Below are 26,437 nucleotides of genomic sequence, written 5' to 3'. Positions count from 1 at the left end.
TCGTTTGACTCTTCCTCCAATGTCAAAGATTTTCTAGCCTCCCTACTCTTGGAGGGGCTTCTGTCAGTCTTTCTAGTAGCTTTCCTCCCTTCTCTCTCACTATCTTGTGTAATTCCTTGGAATAACTTAATCCCTTGCAAAGTCTTGGTTCTCTAAAACGTCTGGGAATGGTCCCAACTAGCCTTCACTAGTGACTTTTCTGCCTTTCTCATCCTCCTTTCAAATTTCTGTTGCTGTTGTTGTCTGGCTACCAACTCCCAGATTGGTAGTGCCTCAAACTGTGCTTGTCTCGGAGGGGGTTTCAGATCATATAGCATCCTCCTCAAATGCTCTAGGCTCCTTAAATTGAATGTTCCGTTTGCAGGAAACACTAAACTGCCATCCTTCTCTGTCACTTTTCACAACTGCTTCAACCAAAGGCACGGCGGGACACCCTTTTCTTCAATTACAATGTAAGCTGGTGTACCTTCTGGCGGTGTAATATCCCCTATACTCGTTGTGATGTACATAGGTCCCCTTAAAGCACTCTTTAAAGCTTTGAAAAATGTCATATTTTCAACCTTTGTGTTATTCATAATCAAATCAAGAAGTGACTTGTAATCCCAGAATTCTCTTCACCCAGCTTCTCAACCAATTGCGCTTCACAGACGGCTGCCAATCCGTGCGCGACCCTTCTTACTAACCAAACTATCCCAGCGCAACTCCAATGACGCCACAATCACACGTAGTGCGGCTGACAAAGTCTTGCAGCTTGTCCTCCCAAACTCAGATTCACACAAAAACGAATGCAAAATTATTGCGAGCACTAAACAAAATCAAAACCATATTTGTCCATTTACTACAGGTAGGGTAACACAATTGCTTCAGAAACGCTACAAATATTTCAATTACGGCTTTCGCTCTAACAGCTACTCCTTCTTTCTCAGCTTCCCTGATTCGCAAGCAGAATTCGACCCGCAAATTTCACTCTCAACTGATCAGTGGGTCTGTCCTGGTGCACATAGGACTCGCCAGATCTCAGTCGAAAAAGTCTTTCACTCACTTTGACTCACACTCTGACTTGTCGACCACGCCCGACCTACTAAACCCAACAAATTACAACAAAAACCAAGTGTCTCATACACTTTTCAATATAGTCCGGAGTCTTTGACCACACAGAGTCCGTACATCAACAACCAAGTGGACAATTTTTTAGCACAAAGCTCCACACACATGTGAAGTTCGACAACTTCCCTACTTTCACACTTCGTAGTACGCACACTCCTTCTACAACTTCATTTGGAGTATGCAAACTCCCTCGACCCTCACAAACATCAGAATTCACCTGCAATTTGCATAAGCTGTGCAAGCACAAAGCCTGCTCCATTCACAGTGTCACTAAAGCGTCAAGAACATCCTCAAACAACCATTGGCAAGATCCAAGAATCTGGGAAAGTCATTTTAAGGACTTAGTGGCACATTTTCTCTCCAATTTGAATCACAGAAAAAATAAATCCAAATCTCAGTGATGATGAGCTCTTGAGAGACAGGACCATGTACTGGGCCTCTATGTTGGGCTCTTAAGGAGACAAACCATCAAGCTGCTACCATCTCTGTAAGCACATCTGACCTTCAGAAGTAAACATACAAGGGGACGCAAATAGGTAGATGAACCGTTTGACTATGCTTAAGATAGCTCCACTATATATCCCTTGCATGTAGATCAATAATCAATAACAATCAATAACATTGACAATCAACTAGAGTCAGTAATTGTCACACACCATGACCTTGCAGTCATGAATAACCACACGTTTATGTAAAAGTTAGAATGTTTATTTCCCTATATAAACAATGTTAATGAAATGTAGGTTAATCTCAAAATCAATTGATAAATATACAGAAACAACACTGGCTGACCGAAACGATGAAAGAACCACAATCTAATCAAAGCTTGAGCTACTACACATTCTAAAATTACAGGACAAATTAATAACGAGAACAACTTTGCCAAGGATATTACATACATTTAGATTTCAGCAAAGAAAAGACTTCAGCTGTTATTCCATGTAGCAAACGTCATCAGTGAGCCCCCTTACTAACATCAGATTAGAATTAGCATGTTGGGCTTCATACAAAAAATTTAGTCAACATAAATTTGGAAAAACATCTAACTATGGCAAAATAGCAGTTGGTACCTAGAAACAAAAGTAAATAGACATAGCAAAGAACATTTTATTCAAAATATACCTATCCTCGGTTTGGATCAGCAAGCTGTGGCAGTCTTCATCATCAGAACAGCAGTCTGGTCAGCAAGGCATCAGGATTCAGCATCAAAGCTGAGAAACAGCAAAGTCTTTAGGCAACAAAGTTAAGCACGTCTCTTCTCAAGACGGAAAATGGGCAAAAATGGGCTGTCTCCTCCCTGTGCAGTCCGGCTAAGTTAGATTTCCTAAAACTACTTCCCAAGTCCCTATTGGTTAAGGGATCGCATGTTCACACTTGTCCAATAAAACTAAAACTTCAAACCTACATTTCTACGAGTACATGGTTCACATGTTGATGATTGGCTCCTTTCGTACTGTTCTCATCATCCGGCTCGTCAGGTAACAATATTGTTGCAGCTTATACTTCAGTCAGTATGGTCTTTGTTTTCTCCTGGGAAAGTCAGTCTCACACACATTACATTAACAATGTTGCATTAGCAAGTACATCATCTCCTAGCAAGCAGTTCTCATGAGAAAGACTTTTAGCTACAAGCATATAGACGGTACAGTGGAAAATCACAGTTTAATTCTCTAAGCAGACATTTTATTAAACGCCTAAGAAATGTAGCTTGACATGAGACCATGCAACTAGGCCAAGACCTCGCTAAGTTAAGGTCTACAATTAATAAAACTAAGACATAATACATAACCCTTAATATGACATATTGCTACTTTAATCAAACATAAGCTCAACATTTCATATCAATAAGCCATTAATAGGTACACTTCGTGAACAATGTCGGTCACACTTTCAGATGCATGCATTATTTTCTCTACATTATTACATTTTCTATGCAAATTCAACACTCAGTATACATGAATATTAATTAATAATTTCATTAATAAGATCAGCGTTAACACCACTCTTGCGCCACATTGTATCATAAATATGGCATTAAGGTGGTCATTATGAACACGGCGGTAACAACCGCCGTGTTCATGGTGGTGGTCAAAACACTGACCGCCAGCGACCCCGGAACCCAGCCAGCCAAATAAAGAACATTTTTGTGGGCCGGCGGGGGGAAACATTGTTTCCGCCCGCCGGCTCACAGAAAGGGCAGGCCGGGACATTGACAGCGGCTCCACATGGAGCCACCGTCAATGCCTCTGTGTGGCGGGTGCAGCTGCATCCATCGCGCAGGTCACTGCCCGAAAATCAGGCACTGACCTGCGCGATGGGGCACTGCACTGGGGCCCCTGCACTGCCCCGGGGTACCGCCTTCACCAGCCTTTCCCTGATGGGTGAACCCGCCAGGGTAAGGCTGGTGGATATGGAAACATTATCCGAAGGGTAGCGCAGCTACCCTGTCAGATAGTGTTTCCACTCACCGCCAGGCTGCCTGACAGCCGAAGCCTGGCGGTGAGTGAGGGCTGCCAATGGTGGCCCTCACCATGTACATAATGCGGCGGGTTGGCCCGCCATGCCAGCTGGTGGATTCAGCCTTCAACACCAGCATAGCGGGCAAACCCACTGTGTTCATGATGAGGGCCTAAGTGTCTAAGATTGAGAGACTGCTCAAGAAAGCGGTATGAAGGGGACTGAGTGAGTGACTCCAAAGGCTACTAACCCTTACACAGATCTCAGTAACATTTACATTACAGTCTTATATTTTCAAAATGGAAACATTTTCGTTTTTGAATATTCACAACAAAATTGTTGTTATTCATTTATCTGACACTGCTAACAAGCATTGCCACAGCCAAAAGGTCTGACTTGCTTTTGGTATATGTTTGCTGTGTGATATCCCTGGTTGCAGTAACCGAAAACTCACAGAGAGGTAGCTGAATACTGTTCAGGTGGCACTCTGCATGAAACAGGGGCTTTTAGGTTGTATGTTTGAAACTATACCCTTTATTAGATAAGCCAAACCTCTTTGAAAAGTTTCTTAGTTACACTTCTTTGGTTATGTTACATTTAGAGACCCATTCCATGTTTTTTATCCCTAGAACTGCCAACTCACACACTGGCACTGTGTGTCACACGATATTGGCTCCTTTCACATGGTCACCTGGTGAGGAGCTGATATCACACAATGTAGGACAAAGGGAGCTGGAAACCCATACTGAAAGTGTATTTCCAGTATGTTTACCAACCTTCTCAGGACATCAGTGTCAGCCTCCAATCTTTTTTTTTTTTTTTTCCTTGGGAGGGTAAGGAGTCTCTCGGGCAAAGCATTGTCATGACACCATGTCCTCTTTCTTTGGATCCACTCTGATGCCGTATGTATGGTAAGGCACAAAGTGGCTGTAAGCCTTGCCCTTTTTTCCAGACCCCGCCTACTCCAAGGTCCTTCTACCACCTCTCCCTTGGTGAAAATTATTCAAGTTGGCAGTGCTGTAGCCAATTTAAAGCAGTCACCTTCCTTGTCGTCTGCACCTGGAGAAAGTTTGAAATGTGGTCACTACATGAACATTATGGGGGTTATTACAACTTTGGAGGAGGTGTTAATCCGTCCCAAATGTGACGGATATACCACCAGCCGTATTACGAGTTCCATAGGATATAATGGACTCGTAATACGGCTGGTGATATATCCGTTACTTTACCATCACTTTTGGGACGGATTAACCTCCTCCAAAGTTGTAATAACCCCCTAAGTGACTGAGGACCATGCACGCACCATTCAGAAGGGGTTTGTCTCTCCTCTATTCTTACTACGACAAAGAGCAAAGGGCAAGATGTGACACTGAAGGAGGACATTACAGAAGAAAAGAGGGAAGATAAATTACAAAATAATAACACAACACATGATACTTGAAGGTGTTGCGAGTTGCATCAAGTGGCATCTCGTAGGTTGTTTGCTGTGTGTCTACGTTGGTGTGTGCATCTGAATGGTGTGGTTACCTCTGCTAGGAATGGCCCTGGACTGATAGGGGAGAAGCAGACAGGTGGTCCTGGGAGGCAGAGCCGAGCAAGCTGTGCCACTGCAGGTCCAGAATAAAAGCAGGGCCTTGCCTTCACATTGAGTGTCTTCATAATACTATCTTTCAACACGCCAGAACACATATTCTTATGTCTCCTAGACTATAGACAGAGGTTTACTGTGTAGCTACTTGTTGTATCAAAACAAAAGTTACAAAATCCATTTTACAGTTTTATCTTATCTAAACTAAATTTGCAAACCATGAAAGAACATGCAGTTCATTAGAGTAAAACAAATTATAGGTTAAATTAACAACAAACATTTCATACCAGAAGATAAATGCTTTAATATCCCCCTTCAGGGCTGCAGGTGTAGCTGGAAACTCTTCATCCTGTAATTTGAGCATCTACAGGCTGCCAAAAGATGCTTGTTTTCAGCGAAAGCAATTACATATCTGTAGCACGATTACTTAAATGCTTTAGGGATTCCAGAGTTGTAGAGAACAAAGCAACATCTCTGCTCTCAAAACAGCATGATTAATGTGTTTGTTTTGTGTAGAGAATTAAGTTTATTGCTCATTGTGATTGAACCTACTGAGTAACAAGTCAGTCCCACTATCACTCTCTTTTTTTTATCAGCCTGTATATCTGTTGTTTGCCAACAGGACACTAGTATATACATTTTTTTATAGAAGGGTAGCTCAGTGTACTGAATGCCTGCTGTAGTGATTGGTGAGTAACAGTTGCACTTCACATAGGTATTTTACTGGTTGTTGGGTACCCAAGGAAGATGTTGTTGGGATAACCAGTGATGAATTATTAATATAGATGACAATACAAACAATGTCATTATACATACTTAATGTACCAGGCTTATGCCCTGATGTACTGACATATTTTCCCATAGACACAGAGTGGATAAAAGCCTTTGATATATCAGGCTCATAATGAGCAAGTGTGTGGTTATGTTTTACTGATTATAATCCCCTTAACATTAAGTAATTCTTGAGAGCCATCTTGTAGGATGATAGCAGGGATATAGAGGGCGTGTCAGCCTGAAGAGAATTTAGTGCAGGGATCCTAAGTAGTGGAAGAACTGGAAGCCACCCAGGAAGAATGGGAGTTACCAGACAATTAAGATTGGTTGAGCGTAGTTAATGATTTGGTGGCTATGTGCTGTGGAATGTTGAGTAATAAAGGTTACTTTCTGAACATGTCTCCTTACTAGTCTGGGACAACCATTATCTGCTCAACCTCGAGTCACAGAAACCATAAGGTGATTAGAGGTTCAACACTTTGTGGTCAGGTTTTCAAGTGCCAATCTCACTAAACTTAAGCCAACTTCTGGGTTGCTCAGGTTTTCAGCGCTTATTTTGTTAACCCTGATCGGCAAGGAGCAACGTTTGCAACTAGTTTCAGCCATGAACAATAATCCAATGCGTTAGATGACTAAATGTTCCAAGAGACTGTACATTGTGCAGATAATATTTAATTATGTTGTGACAAAGATATTCATTGCATACAAGAAAGAGCTTCCTTAATAATGTCTGGGCGCTCCTTGTTTTGGCATGTCCAAGCTGTTAGTGACTTGTTTATTTTCCCATAATGTGCTGAAGTGAAGGCTCCTCTCACCTGCTTTTTAATTTTACTTTGGCCCATCGACCCTCATCCGCCTAACCACTCACATTCACCTATCCTCAGTGAGTATTCCTACTGTCCTTCACCCATTCATCCCTATTCACCCACACACTCAATGAATGCATTCACTGACTCACGCATTCATATGAGGCAATAGAAACGCATACACATTTGCCATCCACCTCCAAGCCCTGTTAATTAAAAAAAAGCCAGGTTTATTGGCTCTGCTTACACTTGTTTGTTTTGGGTGGGAAGACCTCTTTGTCCATTCCTGCTTGGTTCTCTGGTTTGTGTCTAACTTGTTGCTTATCCTGTCCACCATCCCCTTTTGTTCCTCCCTCCCACTCTCCCCTGTGTGTTATTTCCTGTCTCAACCTGCCACCCTGCATCTACTCCGTCCCGCCCCCTCCTACTGTGTTTCCTTGTTCCCTCACCTGCCATACGCTGTTGTTCCTCCTTCCTGCAGCTCTTGTTTTCCCCAGTGCTCCCCTCATTACACCCGTCCATCATCCCCTCTTGGTAAACTCCGGTATTTGTTTTTGTTTCCTAGAATTTAAAGATGGGCTATATTGAAGTCTTTCTTACTTTCATTAAGGACTTCTTTTTGTTTCTATGTCAATAGAATGTCCAGTGGCAAAGGTCCTCAATTATATTCCTTTCTTTTTTTAATGTCCTGCAAGCTAAAGGATTCTAACCTTCCTTGCCAGTCGACTTGTTCATTCCATAGACACTTAAAAGAAGACTGAATCAAAAGCAGGGGAGCTTTCATTATAAAAATTATTATTTTCTTGTTTGGCTTTAATGAGCAGGTGCTCCATGCGTTAATGCATACAACCAAGACCTACTGGCTTTGCCAGTTCTTGTTTTTAGGTCAAGCTTATCAGACAGCGTAGCTGTATGGTTGAAAAAGGCCTATTGTGGGCTTACGTAGAGCTTACAGTTGCTTCTTTTTTTAATGGCTTTTCTTACCTCATCTTATAATTGTCCCTCCCCTGGGGCATAACTTCTTTACTATCCTTTTGCTGGCTGACATATCTCTCCACTGCTTACCTTTAGGGAACTACTTTTTTATTTTTCTTCCAGCACTCATTAGAGTGCATGTGTCATACAGTTATTTCCCTTGCATGCTCTTCCCTCCTCATAATTCCTGCCCCTGTACTGCCCTCCTCTTGTATTCTTTCCAATTCTCCATGTTTCTCTCTTCCTCTTGGTGGTTCCCTCTCTGTAAATCCCCACCAACTCGTTCTTGTTCTCTTCCCTCATATATTTGTGAGAAGAGGCCGCTTTTTACATGTTAGCCCCCACTTTTTGCCTGATGTTGATGTGTCCTAGAAGTTGGTAGTGCCCAGGGTCCCTGCTAACCAGGTTCCCTGGGCCAGAGCTCTTTCCCTAAATCTGTTGTGATGCTTGGCACAATTGGATACACTCTTACATATCACTGTAAGACCCTAGAAAATGGGTACCCCACTACCCAGGGCACGGGGTTGTATGAGTAGGCCCCTGAGGGAAGCAGCACTGATTGTGCCACCCTCTAGGGCCCTGCACCCTGATACACCCAGCACTGCCAGTGCAGTCAGAGTGTACTGGGGCAAACCTAAAAAGGCAAACTCAACCTGGCACACTCCCTGTGTGCCCTGTCCACCCTACACTGCATATGAAATGGGTAAGTCACCCTTCTGATAGGCCTTACAGCCCTAAGGCATGGTGCACCATACTATATGTGAGGGCGGAGTTGCATGAGCAATATGCCCCCACTGCGTCCTTGCAAAACCTGGGGCATAGTGGGTGAACAGAGCAGCCATTTTAAGTACATGTACTGGACACTGGTCAAACACAAGTTCCCCAGCTACATGATGGCTGCTTTGCACCCTGGGTTGTTTGGTATCAAACAACTCAGAATGATAAATCCAAACTGGTACCAGTATTGGATTTAACACTAAATGTACCCAGGGGTCACCTTAGAGGTGCCCCCTGCAAAAGTTAACCTAACTGGCATAGTTGCTGACTGGTTCCATCTAGCCTGCCACTTCCATACAGCCAATATACAAACCTGGGGGAGAGTCATGGCTCTCTGGTTTGTAAAACAATGCCCTTCCTGGGTGGGGTAGCTAACACCCCTCCATCAGGAACGTGCAAACCCCTGGCGGTGAGCTTCAACGGGCTACTGCCCCTGAAACTCGAGCCCCCAGGCGTGCTGCTAGCAGCAGATGGCTTCCCCCTTTGGAAATCCTCACTTTTGGGGGGAGAATAGGTGGGAAACCAGACAAAGGGTAGGAGGAGTGGCCTCACTGAGCATGCACCACCCCTAGGGGCTTGCAGTTGAAATGGACCCTCCATTTCATTTTCCTCCATGTTCGATGGCAGAAAAATAGCCAATGAGGTATAGGGAGGGTGGGTGTACCATTGAACACTACCAGGTTCCCCCTAAAACGCCCACTAAATTCAGTATTTAGTGGGCTCCCCTAGACCAAGAAAGACAGCACCAGAGAACCTGCCAGGACGAGAACAGAGGACCTGCTGCACCAGAAGAGGCTCCAAGACCCCTACTTGCTGCACTCGAGTCCCGACAATCACCACTGTGAAGGAGCTGACCACTGGGCCAACCTTAAAAGACCCTGAGGACCTCCAGGCTTTGCAAATAGCCTGAGATCCCCCTCCTGGGACAATTCATCAACCAGACGATATCTCCACAACTGGAAGTTACAGTTGGACCTGACGACACACCAGCGACAGCTTGGATGAGACCTGTAAGTGTGCCATCTTTATTGGCACAGTGCCCTCCCATGGGTGAGTTGTGCCAATACCCCGAGTACTGGTCAGTGCATGTCGGATAACCCCCAAAACAACTCACCCAGAGCTGCAACTGGTCCCAGTTGAGGGACTTCAGAGACATCTTGGACCTTCCACCAGAGCACCCGAGATATCCTGAAAGACCCCAAGAAGAAGACTTACCTCCAGCTCCAAAGGGTCCCTTTGCACACAGCATTCAAGACCTCCAAAACGCCCTGCACCTGGACACCCTGAGCCTTGCATCACGGGTGTGCCCCAGGTCCCCAACCCCTTGCAACCTCAAAAGCCCAAGGGGACCCCCAGGCACGTCTTTAAATCTGCAAACCAGCTCCTTTTCCAAGTGGTGCCTCTAGGTGGCCCTGTGCCAGGAGACTTTCCAATGCTGCTCCGGCCGGAACCAAGAGCCACCCAAGGCTCTCCTCTCCGCCTGGCACAAGGTGCCCACTGAAGACTGCGACCATCCTGCAAAATAAGAGGCTGGTAACTCAACTGTGCGATTTTTAATGCATTGTGCATTGATTCCAACGGTGCGTAATTATGCACAGAAAGACTAACTTTATCAAAACTTTTAAAACTCATAACCCAAAAATACTTAACAATTGTATGTAAAAGTCTGAAGTATTTTTCTCAAATCTGGTCTCGAGTTATTCATTGAGTGTGTGTGGTGCATGATTGGATTTGCGAGTACAGCAAATACTTAGCACATCTTCCGGTTTAGCACAACTGCTCGACCAGCTACCTTAAAAAATGGAGCATTAGGTGGTCTAACTTTTACCTCTGGAAACCAGAATGTGGTTGCCTGGACCCACTGCATAGTGTGCCTAGTTTTGCACACTATATGCTCCATTTCTCCCTTGCCTCCTCACCCCCGTCTCTCCATCGTTTGCTTCATCCTACACAAATTCCACACCACTTTCCAAATGGCAGTGGCATCATGTTGGGTCACTGGGTGCATAGCTTTTAGACCCAGCATCCTTGGTGTGGTTTCCCCTAACTTTTTGCCTTCACCTCCTGTTGTTGCTGGCTTTGTTTTTGCTAGCCCTAATATTCTGTACGCTTTAGAATTGCTAACCGGTGCTAAATTGTTTACGCTCTTTTCTTAAAACATTGTAACATTGGATTATCCCAAATTGGCATATTTAATTCACTTATAAGTCCCTAGTACAGAGCCCTACATGTACCCAGGGCCTGTAAATTAAGTGCTACTAGCGGGCCTGCAGCACTGATCTGGGCCCGCCAGAATACCGCTGCGCGGTCAAAAGACAAAAGATTCTGGGTTTCCCGCTGGGCTGGCGGGCGACCGCCAGAAGGCCGCCCGCCAGCCCAGCGGGAAACACCCTTCCATGAGGATGCCGGCTCCGAATGGAGCTGGCGGAGTGGAAGGGGTGCGACGGGTGCAGTTGCACCCGTCGCGATTTTCAGTGTCTGCCAAGCAGACACTGAAAATCATGGTGGGGCCCTGTTACGGGGGCCCCTGCAGTGCCCATGCCATTGGCATGGGCACTGCAGGGGCCCCCAGGGGCCCCACGACACCCCATACCGCCATCCTGTTCCTGGCGGCCAAAACCGCCAGGAACAGGATGGCGGTATGGGGGTCGGAATCCCCATGGCGGCGCTGCAAGCTGCGTCGCCATGGAGGATTCCCCAGGGCAGCGGAAAACCGGCGGTACACCGCCGGTTTTCCGTTTCTAATCGCGGCTGTACCGCCGCGGTCAGCATGCCCAAGGGAGCACCGCCAGCCTGTTGGCGGTGCTCCCGCGGTCGTTGGCCCTGGCGGATTTTACCGCCAGGGTCAGAATGACCCCCATTTTCTTCAAGGTAAGCCTGACTTTTGTGTTGTAAGCTACCAGAGAGTGAGCACAGGTTAATTGGGGGTTAATTTGCAGCAGCGGCTGCCACAAATGTCAGGGGGGACCAGGGGGAGATGACGAAGCGGACGGGGGAAAAAATAAATAAAAATAACAATACAATTTTTAAAATGTACCTTTTTCACCATTGCTGACGACTCCTGTCACCTCCTGCTGTCTCACTCCTCTTCTGGTGCCCCAGCAATCGCTGGGAGTCTAGCACAGACTTCCCAGCAATCCTGGTGCTGCTTTCATGCAAATCTAGCATGAAAGCAGCATCAGGATTGGTCTGAGCAGCAGTGACTGCCGTTCAGACACAGCCCAGGCGTCTGTGCATTTTCTCTAGCCCAGCTGTCAGTGCTTAATTTGTAAATAAAAAGGTGCTGGAGCCCAAAGCCCTCCTCTTAAACACGCGGCTGCTGCAATTAAATGTGTGAACACAGAATACTGAGGCGGCGTAATCCTGAAGCCGTCTCAGGCCTCTTCAATCCGTATAAAGCCACTCCCTGCCCCTTCAGCTCACTCTTGCAGCTTTCTAATTTTTCCCTTTGTGATGCCTTTCGTTTTTCCCTTCCTCTGTCTTGCCCATATGTGTCTTTTGCTCGCAGCAAATGCTTGAGGCAGAAGAATAAGCCCCGGCACTCAAGAATAAGTGCTGGTGCTCAGCACCGGAAACAACAAGCACAAATTAAGCACTGCCGGCTGTTAACCATAGCCTGGCTGGAAAAACCTAAGTGCGCATATGTGTTTGGCCGGCCTGAGACTGCCAGCCAAACACACATGCGCAATTAGGTGAACCCTCCCCTTCTCTACCCTCCCACACCCCGTGCCCCAGCCCATCTTTCCCTGTACTGCTGGCCGAGCCAGCAGATGAAAAATAAAATTGTTTTATTTTTCATCGGCTGGCTCTTGGCCAGAGAGGCGATGCTCCCCCTGTTTACTTGTGCCTTACCCTGACAAGAATTGTGGTTGCTGCTTGACTAGCGCTCACACCCCAGTAAACCTACAACCCAATTTCTCACAATAACTATTCAGGGTGCTGCTCTCATCTACTAGTGCACCCTGAATAACAGCGCTGAAAGACCATTTCAGCCCTCCATCCTCACCAGCTTAAAATCATGTGCTGGAAAATATGTACAGAAAGAGATTGTTTCATCACTAAAGTCATAGGGATTGTGAAAAATCCAAGCCTCATACAAAGGCCAAGATTAACAAATAAGGCACACCCATTCATCAGGAGAATAGTAAAGGTGTGCCATGCAATCAGTGGTACCTTTTGAGTACAATATCGCAAATATATCACTAAAGCATGGTGTAGTATCACATTATACAAACACATTTTCCATTGAACTGGCCACACAATTAGAACTGACCTTTAGTTTTACAGCAAATATTGATCATTTACAAATCAATAAGTAAGAGCGCCTTGATTTATTTTGATCCTTTTAAATTCTTTGCTTCCCTCGCACTTCAGAATTACAAAAAAATGTTGTTCATTTGTGCTTTCCTAACTCCAGATATAATTTGAAACGTGTGTAATGCTCTTCTAAAGGCATTTACATCTAAAGGTGTCGTTATTGCTCGTTTACTTCCTGAACTCCAGCATGGCTATTTTGGGGGTTCTGGGCTAGCCCCGCACCCTACCTTCAGTGCCGCCAGCCGGTGACTCACTACATCAAACCTCGCGTCCTCGTGAGTCATCGTTTGCTCGCAGAGGCCAGTCCTACGGTGTACATGTGCTGCAGTCGCGCGGCAAACAGGACATATTCACAACAACCCATGCCACTAATTAGCCTTTGTTTGTACAGTGAAGTGTCCAAGGCCGTTCCAGAAGAGTGAATATCCCAGCTTTCCATTGTTCATGAACTTGGGAACTCTTTGAGGTTTTTTCCCCCAGACCTGCAGCTGCAGGAGTTTGAGCAGCTGCGGCAACACACAATTACCGCACTAGTGAAAACTGTAGCGTCGGACTGGAAGAGAAAGTTGGCAAACGCCAAATTAAAAGGGACCCATTAGCGAACCAGATAAATAAAATAGTTGCCCACTTTTGCAAATGAAGGTAGTTTTAAACTGGCAAAAGCTGTTTATGGGCTTTGCAATGTATGAGAGACTGTCAGTGTCGGAAGGACTGGGGTACAAAATAGGCTGCTTGGTTGCTTAGGTGTTACCAGTTTCTCCAATTCATGGTGATAACTGTACACCAGTGTCCAACAGTAACGGAGGTAATCTGACCAGCTCATAGAAGTTTAAATGGGCTGGCTCGTTCCACCTCTTACATTTTCACACCAACCAGTGTGACTAAATCTGTCTCCCAGTACATTATGAGCCTATGGGTAAACTGAACATATTGTATCCTCCTTACTGAGCTATATGAATGAATGACTAGGGAAAATGTTGGCACTCAACTGAATGAGGTCAATCTGGTCTACACAAGTCTTACCAGAAGCTGGTGACCACAATTTGAATGGGTAGCCACATAAAAATTCTAAGGGGAATACTGATAATCTAGTATGAGGTATTTGATCAGGCTTTCCAGTCTCCTGAGCCTCTTGTAAATGTGAGAACTGCCAATATAATCTGCACACTTCTACACATCTGTCCTGTAAACTGTATGCATGTCTAAATTTGCTACCCCACACCATGTGCTGCAATTTTGAAATATTTTGCCAGGAGTTGATATTTAAGCACCCCATAAACTCTAAACTAAGATCATTAAACCTCTGTCTATAACTGTGTTCTTGGTAGCCTTTTGTGAACCAAACGGAAGGTACTGTTGTACGAGGCTGGCCTGGTTTGTAGTGGGTACCCTAGGTACTTACACCTTACACCTTATATATTTACCCATGGTTCTAATAATGTAGTGTATGTACATATATGCGTGTGTGTATTCATGTGTGTTTGTATGTGTGTGTGTATGTGTATATATATATATATATATATATATATATATATATATATATATATATGTGTATGTGTGTATGTGTATATGTTGTTTCTGTGCTTGGCATGTTCGTGGGTCATTGCATGGCTCCTGGGTGGGTTGTTATACTAGATATCTATGAATCCCTGCTCTCATCTAATCAAACTTATATACCCATCATCATATGTCATGTCTATATCACACTATCCTCTATTCCCACTCTGACTCATCCCAAATCCTTTCTACTACTTTCATCTCCTAAATAACTCTGCCTAAGCTCTTCCCTCCGCTTCCACATCTAACTCACCAAACCTCACTCTACTACCATGACCTCCCACACAACCCTACTAAATTCTCCCTCATTTATCTCACCCTGCTACTATGCTCTCCCTAACCCTTCCCCACACTTCCCTCCTCCATCTCCCTTTACTCATCCCAAGCCTTTGGGTTGAGTAAATGAGGGTTATACTCCCTCCTCCACCCCTCCATTACTCCAGTCAATCTAACTAACAAACTCTCATATCCGTGGCTCAAATTAACTCATAATAATACTAAAACTGTACTCATATTTCCCCATACTAATCCATCACTAATTCTTGTTGGGTTCCAGAGTAGCATGCTACTCACCGAAAAGCGCTTCAACGCCTCGTCAGGGGTAGTAAGCGCTATATAAATACTATTACAATACAATACAATACAATGCACCAAAATAAAAGTGCCCGCCTTTAGAGAATCAGACAGCTAAAAATTGGTCCATGTTTGCAAATTGGAGCAGCTTTGAACTCGCCAAGAAAACTCCGTATAAGTGCTTTTCAAGGTAAGGGAGACTGATAGCATTTGTGCCCATTGCTGGCAATGTTTGTGGAATAACGAGAAATCAACAGTAACAAGCATTTGCATTGCAACGGGTCTCGCATTTCTCCGAGTTAGAGCTATTAGCAGTTGTAAACTCCCAACCGGACTTTTCTTGCCACATTAAATGGAACAAAAGAGTGCTATTGCGCTGCTACAGTTCACTCGTAGTGAAACCTATCCGCAAAAGTGCAATTATCTACGTAACCGGCAAAAGTGCAATTAACTATGTAACAGGGTCAATGTCATGCAAAACGCTTGACTTCTGCCAAGCAAAATCGCGCTGTGAAAAAAGATAAAAAGTAGTCCACAAACCGGACAGAAAACAGCAAGCCTCGTATGTTTTCAATACTTGGTCGCTGCGTTAGGTGGGCTAACCGCCTTGAAAAGCCATGACGTATGCATGCCTTCCACTAATGAAAGAAAGCAGATTTTAAAAGGAAAGCCCACGAACCAATGAAAGACACTGACGTGACATGGACGGTGCTCTGAGACCTTTTCTAACTACTGAAGCGTCTCGCAAACGATACGCAAGCGCATGCGACGCAGGCTCGACCCTAAAAAGAACTCCCAGACCATAAAATAGGCCTACATACATCTGCCCATTTACTGACCTGTCAAACCAGCACTTTGCTATGGTCAGATTGCCCCATAGGCCAGTCCAATACTGCAGAACTGGACTGCCAGATTCAAGCTGGTACACATTCACTAGACAGTGCCATTGGTGTCTCTCCACCCCATAGAAACAGCCCATGGAACCATTTATGTCCCGGCCCAGCCTCTGAGAAATAGGTCTTGGAGAAAATGCTGTACCTTGAGCTGCAGTCACTGTATGCCATCACTTCTTCCACGCCTGTTCATATTTCGTTCATGCTTTCTAGATTCATGTTTGCAATACCGTAGGGCATGAAGGTATTTAAAAACATTTACTTAAGGCATCCGTGTATTGACAAAACAGCTTGGGAGCTCCGGGTAGAAACAGCGCAGTGTGCTCACTACTGACACTAAAGTAAAAGGGAAATTCACGACAGGTAAGGTTATTTGTTTTTTTAATTACAGAGCTGAGTACGAAAGATCCGCTGGGAGAAGCTCTGCTCGGTAAATGACGAAACATTCAAAGGAGATTCCTTTCTATAACTCAATGACATGGCAGAGCCTACAACATAACATATCTTCCCCTCCATTAATAATATATTAAACAACAAACATATATAGATATATGTATATATATATATATATATATATATATATATATATATATAGGTACATACACACATACACATATACACATAAAATAGAATACCACTGAAAGTAAGAGAAAATAAATATAAAAAATAGAAAACCACTGAAGGTTAAAGAAAATATATCTATAAAAATAAATATATGCATTTTTAGCCTGTACAGATTACTCTGTGACATGTAACATATACAATATACACGCTTATATACAATACAAAACAATACTGTAAAACAATGCATGCAATATTCAATACAATGCGTAGTCCTCAAATCTTCAAGGAAATTTATTTCCACTTGAATCACACAACAGCCTCTTCACCATTTCTCCCTCAGAGTCACTCCACATCTTCCCGCAAATTAATTAGTCCACCTTTCTCACACAATCAGGTACTCTCACTACCTTACTCTTGTTCAAAACATTAGCAGCGCTCAACAGCAAAGAAACCTTGTTTACTCTCCTCACCACCAAAGGTTAAGAAAATTTGGACTCACACTTATTCACTTTCCGTCCATTCAACACCCTCACCCAGTCGTCAATTTAATAATCCCTTCCATACATACAATTTTCTTGGACATTTTTACTTCTCTCCACAACTTTGGACAATAAAGACCTAGGCTTGCGACCCCTCATCAACTCAAACGGGGATTAACTGGTCAACCTGTGTCGGGTCGACCATAATAACTATAATAACCATATGACCATAATAGTTTGCGTGCAGCTTTTCTCCAATCAATTCTGCTAACAAGAGGCAACTATAATCCTTTTTTTAGTGCTCTATTCCACCTTCCACTAGACCATTACTCTGTGGATAATGCACAGAGGAACGCTCATACTCAATACCATATTTCTCAAGAAAGTTCTTCATTGTCGTTGACACAAATTGCAAACCATTGTCGCTGCCAATAACCTCTAGCACCCCCTCTCTCTCCGTTACTCACTCAAATACTCCACCAACACCTCCACCGTAATGCAATCAGTGAATTTAACTTACGGCCACCAAGTGAACAATCAACATCCTCAATGGCGAACTTAAACCGACTACCCAAAGCTTTCAATGGTTCAGTCAAACTTATTTGATGTCACTGGGGCATACTTGACCAATTTTTGTGATTTATTGCTTCAAGCATATGGTACACAATCTCTAATATAATGTTCTACATCCCGGTCAGTACCAGGCCACCAATACTCCGCCGTTTTGTGGCACTCATGCCAATGTGTCCAATATGTGCTAATTTCAAGATTCTGTGCCTGATTACGAGTTTGTTGGTCGGTGGTCTGCCATGGAAGCGGCGATCTGACCAGCGCCGGGTTGGCGGCCGGACTACCGTATTACGATTCATGAAGTTCCACAGATGAAATACCGCCGCCATCCTGCTGGTACTGCCAAGCAACGCCAGCCGCTGCAGTGGCGAGATAGGCCGATGAGACCGCCAGAGCCTGTTACTGCCGGACAGAATATGATGTTGACATCCACCAATGTGACTGTGGCGGTCCAATGACCACATGCCAGCTGGTGGAAACAGAGATATTAAAGGAAGGAACTCACCGGCACGCAGCATCTCACATCCTGTGCTGCCATTGAGCTAATCACAACTGTCCTGCCACTGCTAGTGTTCATAGATGAAGCACAGAATCCATGCTGCAGTGGATGCAACCGACGGTAAGATCATACACCTACCCTTGTTCTGAATCTCAACAACAGATCGATACACGGTCATCCACCTGATATGTGGGTTACGCTACATGAACCAAGTACACTTTTTTGTGTCCCAGGTCGAAGTCGTTCACAACGAATGACCCATACACAGCCACATGATGCCCCCTTTAGGCATGTCACTGACACTGGACAGCCACAATCCACAAAAACACGTCTGCTCATTCCAGTTTCAGGGAGTGTGAAGTGTACAGAACATTGTGTCACACAACAGCAACACCACATCAACATCACACATAATTAAACTGACACCCTCACATTGCTCACATGCCGTGGGCTGTGATATTGAAGCCACATATGTATGGTTGTGTTATTTAACCCACACACACCTTCTATGAACATCCCTGTAATGTAATGTAATCACCCACATTGCAACACAATACAAAGTCAATGGGATGCACTATAATTTGTGAGACAAATATCCAAAGCTCACAATGTAAACCATACCTGCACAAAAGGAATGGGAGCATCTGGGCATTCTAAGAAGGATGCTGCCCTGGGACATATTGCACTTTGCACATGCCCCTAAAACACCATTTGGCCTTCATGTATCTGAGGGACAACTAGTAGCAGAGCCAACTAGCATGCCAGTCTACAAAATGTGCAAGTGCAAATCAAAAAAGCAAATACAACAGTAATAGCAAGGGTCACACATGTAGATTAAGTAGTTGCAAGGTACACACATCAGAATGGACACATGGTCAGTCAAATGCAAAGGAAGGTAGCACAATTGAACACCCTCCATGTATGGACAAACAAAACTCTAGCTTTCACACATGAGACGAATGTCCAGTCTACATCAGGGTACAATACATGTTGACATTGGCCAAGCCAAAAGCAAATACTTACCATATCAAACAAAACTCAATGCAATGACACCCCAATTGGATTGCCATCCACATATCCATCAAGTGAACATGTATCCTATCCTGGGTGATACCAGCACTGCCCACAAAGTCAGATCTTGCCAACCACAGCAATGGATCAACAATCAGGGTGAAACACACACAACTGTAGGCATACAGCACAAATTATGCAGGAACAACAAAAAAGTAAAAAAAGTAATGGCAGAACAAATGTGTACTAAAAAACAACACCTTGGGTTTATTACGATAAAACAATGAAGATCAAAGGCCATTAGCCAATCCATAGGTAAGTACATGCACAGTACTGTGCACGAACTTGACTCTGATCACTGCCAGAGAACCTCCATAGGAAGGGGCATCAAGCGGGCATGCAGACACCTCAGGGATCATTCTTGGGCGGAGTGGGGTCGGATTTGGGATGGGTGGGTTTGGGAGGGGTGGTCTTCTTCTTAGGCGGGGTGGGCTTCTCCTTTGGAGGGGTGGGCTTCTTCTTTGGGGTAGGAGGGGTATGGGTGCTTGCAGGGGGGCTGGTGTGACAGGGGAGAACTTGGATGTGGAAGAGATGGGTTGGGATGTAGGTGGGGTTCTTTTGGCTTTGAGGTGTGTGTGAATGTGGGCATTTGCGTTTCTTGGGGGCTGTGAGGTAGATGTGCTGGGTGATGTGGGAGTGGTGGTTGTGTGTGTGGTTGTTGAGGTGGTGTTTGTGGTACAGTCTTAGCGGTGGCTGAGTCTGTGGGTGTTGGGGTGGTGTCCGGGGTGAGTGGGTCTGTGGGTGTTGAGGTGGTATCTGGAGGTATGGTGAGTGTGGTGGATGTGTCAGTGTATGGTGGGGTGGTGTCTGAATATGGTGGTTGTGGTGTGTGGGTCAGGGGGTGTTTCTGGTCACAGGTTTTCTTTCAAGAGTAGGGCCAGGAAGGATGGACAAACTGGTATGAGCACACATAGCGTTATCAGTGCCACAATCCCTATCACTAGTACCTCTACCAACCAGGTACCCCAACCCCTGAACCATGCTGCTATTCCATTCAGCATTCCTCCAATGTCTGTCCCATCTGCCACTTTCTCAGCTCCTTCTTCTACCTTTTTTATGTCCTCTCATTCCTTTCTTATATTCCCATTGTTATCCAGTGTATACACGCAGCATTCCTGATGGATCACGGCACAGACCCCTCCCTCTTTTGCCAGGATGGTGTCTAGCGCAAGCCTATTCTGGATTACAACTGACCTCATGTCTGTGAGTTCCTCAGTGATGTTCCCTAAGGCTGCTGCGGTGTTGCTGGCTAGCCCTTCCACTAATTCGGCCAATCTGTGAATTTCATATTGTGAGTGTGCTATCCCTAATGGCATCACTATGATACCCTCTATTGCTATGACCTCATCCACCCACGTTGATGTCCTCTTCCTGCGCACCCCGCCAAGTGCTCTCTTTCCCCCCCTCTGTAATTCTGTTCTATGCGCCATTTTTGGTAGCACGAATGCTAGGTGACAGGTACCTTGCCATCCTGCTGGCAATTAAAAAAATGCCGATGTCCCACATATAATAAATATTCCTTTGGGAGGTGTCAGGCCTATGGACAAGCCTGTTGTGTCATTTCTTTTGTAGTCCAGACTCAATGTTGTATTGCAAATACTATGTCCCACATCATTTCCGTTTTTGCTAGTGTCTGCGTTACCTCTTGAGTATTTGAAACACCATGGTGCCTTTATTTCTGTATCTATGGCCAGGCATGGTATTCGTTGTTCTGAGCCATGATCCCTTTCAGTGTAACCCTTCACTCTTTCTGTTGTAAATGCATTCAATAAATTCTCTTCTCCTTTCTTCGGATCTAATCTCCTACACTTCTTTCTTCTCCTTCTATCTTCTTCCGTCAATTTATTTGACACTCTTTCTACCAATTTTTCTTCCATATCTCCTACATAAGGTTCGTCATCCAAACCATAGTCATCCCTTTTTCTCCTCATCACCCATGTTTTTATTTCTCCTATCTTTATTTTTTTCTCTTATTCTCTCCTTTTCCCTTTTCCTTTTTCTCATTTCTTTTAAATTCCCCCCTAACATATTATCTAATATGTTACATGCCACGAATTCTGTGAGGGGCATCTGAGTGTAATTTCTTTTCTCCTGGCTAGTGGTCGGTAGGTGGGTACAGATATTACAATCAGACACATTTGCTAGTTCTTTGTACATTGATACCATTTGCACAAATGTATTGTCCTTATAATCTTCTCCATCTTCTTTCCATTTTGTATATTTCACCCATTTTGTTTTATCCTCCACCCTCTCATGTTGTTTTGAGTTATTGTTGTTCTCACCACCGGTTGCTCCTTTACCTTGGCCACTTTTGGGGATGTAGTGTTCCTGGTCGATCCATGGAATATGTATGTCGTCTTTATATACTATCAGGATCGTTGTTATTTTTTATAGCTGCTACCGGGTTGAGTAATGCTGTGACCACCACGGGCCACTTCTTCTGCTGCTTTTTCTTATGTTGTAATCTGAAATCCATGTCACCTTATAGGGTGTGGTCGGATGTGGCTAGCACTTGAAACCAGTTCTATTGGTATGTAACCTTTGGTACCTCCTTATTCCTGTAGGAGTGCCACATGAGTAGTCTATTCCTTGAGTATATTTTCGGGGCGACGTTGAATGCTATTTGACACTTGTAGTTATGCAGAGTATAAAGGGATGAATCCCAATGTCCAGTTCTAAGGGAGTTGGGTGCGATAGTCCACTGACCCGAGGGATGGCCCTTTTGTCCTATTTTTGCTATATTCTTAATTGGAAGAGGCACCTCCCAATGGGGCTACAAGCCGCACCAATCCTAGTGACCGGCCGCTTCCGTCGGACTACTGGGATCTGTACCTCTCGGTGCAAATTTTTCTTGTGGACTTTTAGTATTCTGTTCGTTTATATCCTAATGTCTTTAATACTTAAGTGGGCTCACTTGACTCTCCGACTCCTGTGGAGAGTAGCACGAGCAGTTCTGAAAGAGTATCCTGGTGTCTTGAAGGACCCGCTTGCACCCTCCGACTCCTGTGGGGTTGTAGCATGAGCAGTCCAAAAACAATGTTCGGAACCCGCTTACACTCTCCGACTCCTGTGGGAGTGTAGCACGAGCAGTTCCGTCAGTGTTGGCTGGTGGCGCTTGTTGAACGAAGGTTGTACCGCTGTGGTGAAGGTGGCATTACTCTCATCGGCAACTTTGTTGGTGGCTGGTCGTCATTTGGTCCAGCGGCCCTCTTGGTGTGTGAGGTATGGACTCAGGATGTGATGCCCTCACACTTGACTGCTGTGGCTGTTTTCAACAGTACTTGGTATGGTCCCTTCCACCGTGGTTGAAGGCAGTGACGTCTGGTGTGGCCTTTACCCACACCCAGTCTCCAGGATGCAGTCCGTGTTCCGGTGGTGTACCTTCTTGGTGTAATAGCTGTGGATCCAGGAGGTCAGTCCCTCCTACTTTTCAGGTGACCCAATCCCAATCTCCCTGTTGGAGATCATGTCCAGGTAGTGTTGTCCAGCCAGGAAGGGCCTGCAGCACCTAATGCTGAAGGCAATGCAAACTGCTGTCAAAATGTCTTATCAGATAATAACTTCTCAGCACCAGACATGTTCATTGCAGTGGCGGCTGGTGACATATTTGAGTGGTGGGGCAACAAGGTTCACCAGGAATTTCACTGAGTGAGGAACCAATTTGAGCTAGTCCATCTGTCCCATGAAGGATTAGGAAAGGCTCTAGCAGTACAGTAATACTGACACCTGACTACTACAAGTCTAACTTTAAATGATTTTCACCCATACCTATTTTTTTATAGTGCTTTTAGAGGAGCGAGGCCCGGGGTTAGGTCACGCACAGATAGCAGAGCTCTCATCGCCAGATAGAAATAGACTCTTGGCGCACATCCCATTGTTCTCTGGAAATTAGAGAGAAGCCACAGCCTGGAACGCTCAACTGCAGGAAAGGGTTTCAGGGAAGAGAACGAATAAAACGTAGCCGTAGACAAAAAAAAAAAGACAATAACTGTGAAAATGGCACATCTGCTACACAGAGTTAGTGAAAAGGTGAACACAGGGGAGATGTTACATACCTTTACTGCCACCTGGAAAGAACCGTGGTAGCATTTCGAAGTGAGCAAGAATTATACTTAAATACAGCATTTCGAAAATAAGCTAATTAATGGACAATTGTTGTAGATATATGAATATACATTTTGAATGTGTATAATACATTCCTCTAAAGGTTTTTATTCCTCACCCTCTCACATCAGCGCCTTCAGTGCACAGTAAACAAAAGTCACTGGAAAATTGCCGCCTGCCACAGCCACACCCTATCCCAATTCCCAGCTCGTCACAGGTTGAGAGGTCCCACCCACACACACTGCCTCTGTGAAGTTGGGAAAGGGTGGGGTGAAAATGCTCTCCACTCCCTGATTGACGTGGAAGCTAACCCCTTCAGGGCTTGAATAAAAACGCCCGGGGCTTACTTGGCCTCTGCGTCATCAGGGGGTGGAGACTAGGCCTTGATGATGGGTCTTTGCTGAGCTGATGACCTCACAGGCCTCAGGGCTGTGAGATTATCAGCCCGGCAAATAGACTCACTTTGGGCCTGCAGTTGAAGTGAGTACGTGACGTCAGTCACGTCACTTCACTTGTCGAGCAACATTAATGCTGGACTGGTGTTGGTGAGTGGCTGTTTTGTAACATTTTATATAGTTACAAGAGTTTATTTTAATTATTTTTTAATTTTTAAATTATTGCTCTTTTTGATCGCTTTATGAAGGGGGAGGAGCCCCGACGCCCATGTAGAGAAACCGCCACTGGTTCATTGGCCAGTCAAACAGTATTTCAGTCGGTGCTCAGTTTGACAACTTTGTCAAGGGTGCCTCTCTTGACCGATGAAGCAAGCGGTAGTGCATCAATCTAGAACCGCTCAGCAGATGCACAAAATCTTATAAATGGACATATCTGACTGGTTTATGGGGTAACTAGTACACTCTTAAACGGAAATCAACACTCAAAAAATAAATAACAATTACACTCAGTAACAGTGGAATATTCACACAAACTATTTCACCAAACAAATGGTGATCCAAAGGTCAGGAGAAAACACGTTACACTGGTATACAGCCAGTATTTTTGGAACACAGCATTGTATCCTATTATTCTATTTCAACACACAGAATATCTGCATCAATGCTGGAAGGGTTGGGACTTTGCAGGCATCACCGCCATCAGAAGTCACTTCCCCTTTCTCGTATAAGTGTGATGTTCTGAAATGCAGATGTTCCTTTAAGATATTATATTTATTTAATTTATTTATATGTGGCACCCTCATCATCAGAAGTATATTACTAATAGCTGTATTGCAGTACTACATAGCACATCCTAAGGTAGTAATAACTCTATCCTAATATAGGTATGTTCAATACCCAAAATCAGTTTGGAGAATATTTAGTTGCAATCTACCAACACATGAAGGCAATCCATGTCACTGTGTACATTAAGATGTATCACGGAAGACTCCCATTAATTATGAAAACATAAAACGTAACATAGACAGACGGATACAGAAACCACATCTTCTTGTCCATGTTCTGAAACCTAGGAAAAAACATGGATAGAAAAATACTCCTCCTGCCGCCAATTATATGCACTTATATATACGTAGATACATACATCCTACGTCCAGGGTGTATATAAAAAAATCCTATGAACTTTAAAATTAACTGTAGCATTCAGCTGTACATTTATTTATTTTACACTTCTACTTTGTCCGTCATGGTGACATATCGCAACAATCCGTGGCTTTGCCCTTGGAGCCATGCCCAGAGTCTGTGGTTTTCAGAAATGGGGAAGGTAATCTTAACTGCCACAATTAATACAGGGACCTCGCAGATAAATGGTAAATTTGTGCCCAGAGCTTATCAGTTAATGCCACAGATAAAATTACAGTAAAAACATTGGATCAATACCATCCAGTCAGTGGATACATGTGGGATAAAAAAAAAAAAACGCACTCTTCTTTTACCTATAGAGGTTTTTTCTTTCAATAAATTCATTTCCTTTCATCTTCTTTTTTTTTAACTATGAGTGCAGAATTCACCCTGTGTTTCTCTTAAGATCTGTGTAACCAGAATGTTTTTCCCTAAAACATCACATTCACTTTTTTTTTTTTCAAAACATATTCCTATAGCTAGAGACATTGTACAAAGTGCAATGCACATTAATTAGGTTGATCCATGAAAGAATCCATTAATGTTTACACAAGATCTACTGTCCTGATACAATATAAGCAGTATTGCCGTTACTGCTATAAAATAAAATACATTTGTGACAAATGTGTTGCATTTTGTATTTATTCATTGCCCTTTTGATACTTTGGTTGAACTCATATGACTTCAACATACTACATGTACTGCAGATGTTTAAACATCCACTTGTGTTATTTTCTTTTAGCCCCTTATTAAGTGAAATCGATCAGTCATTAACACGTCATGTTTCATTATTATTACTGCACTAATATGTTTATTTTAAATATCAATACACCTTAGTAGAAGTTTGTTATCACATAACTAACTCACTCTACATCCCAACAAGAACCCACATTTTTATATATATCTATTGTTTTCTTATAATTCAGCACATAGTAACTCTTCTGTTAATTTCTATATCTCTTTCATCATTGAACATGACTAACTTATTAGTATGTACTCTATAGAGCTATGAAGAAATACACAACCAGTGGTACAAGCCCCTATTATCTCTATTTTTTTCGTCCTCCAATCTTCCCTGCCCTTGTCAGCCCCCCCCGCACCATGTGGAGGAAACCATTCTTCAGTTCAGGCATTTTTTATTTTTAGATTATCTTCCACATACAGGACAGCCCCACATTCAAGGGACATCCCATATGCTACTAGTATGTAGGCGGCATTGTAAAGCACAACAGATGTCCGCAAAGCCACAGAAACACTTCTGTCAGTTTCCTTGCAAAGTCAAAGTCTAAGTACAGTAGTGCATGTAGGCCTTCTTTCGCCGCTATTTGGTATGCTGCACTGTCCTTAGGGGGCTAGGTTGATGTGTCTCTAGTTTGCCTTTACTAAGAGGATTCCCTAAGACTGTCTTACCCTAGCCTTTTGTTACATAACACGAAGACAATTACAATCGCTCCAGAAAACAGTAGGATGTCGGTGTGTTCTTTACACCGCTCATACCCCGTGACACAGAAGGGTCAACAATGGGTGCATTCACGCACGGAGCTTCTCTCTGCCAACAACAATCATTTATTAGTAAAAGCAGGAAGCCGGTCTGCATTCATGCCACAACTCACACAGCCATGTCCACCTTAGCGCACACAAAGTTTGAAATCAGACAGTACCCAAGGTGCTAGTGACGGCGTCCACACTGGCGTCCTTTGGGGCGAATAGTCAGGAGATGACAGAATAGTCAGGAGGGAAAGATAAGAA

General features: G+C 44.0%; 1 protein-coding gene across 4 annotated transcripts in view; it reads left to right on the top strand.

Moving 5' to 3' along the window:
• The window catches only part of LOC138246456 (uncharacterized), a 420,592-nt gene that overhangs the window by 71,706 nt on the left and 322,449 nt on the right, over nucleotides 1-26,437 (top strand). The window lies entirely within an intron of this gene.

The sequence above is a fragment of the Pleurodeles waltl genome, chromosome 7, assembly GCF_031143425.1.
Source record: "Pleurodeles waltl isolate 20211129_DDA chromosome 7, aPleWal1.hap1.20221129, whole genome shotgun sequence".
NCBI lineage: Eukaryota > Metazoa > Chordata > Amphibia > Caudata > Salamandridae > Pleurodeles > Pleurodeles waltl.
Note: the sequence above shows the minus strand (reverse complement) of the source record. Positions and strands in the feature narration are given on the sequence as shown.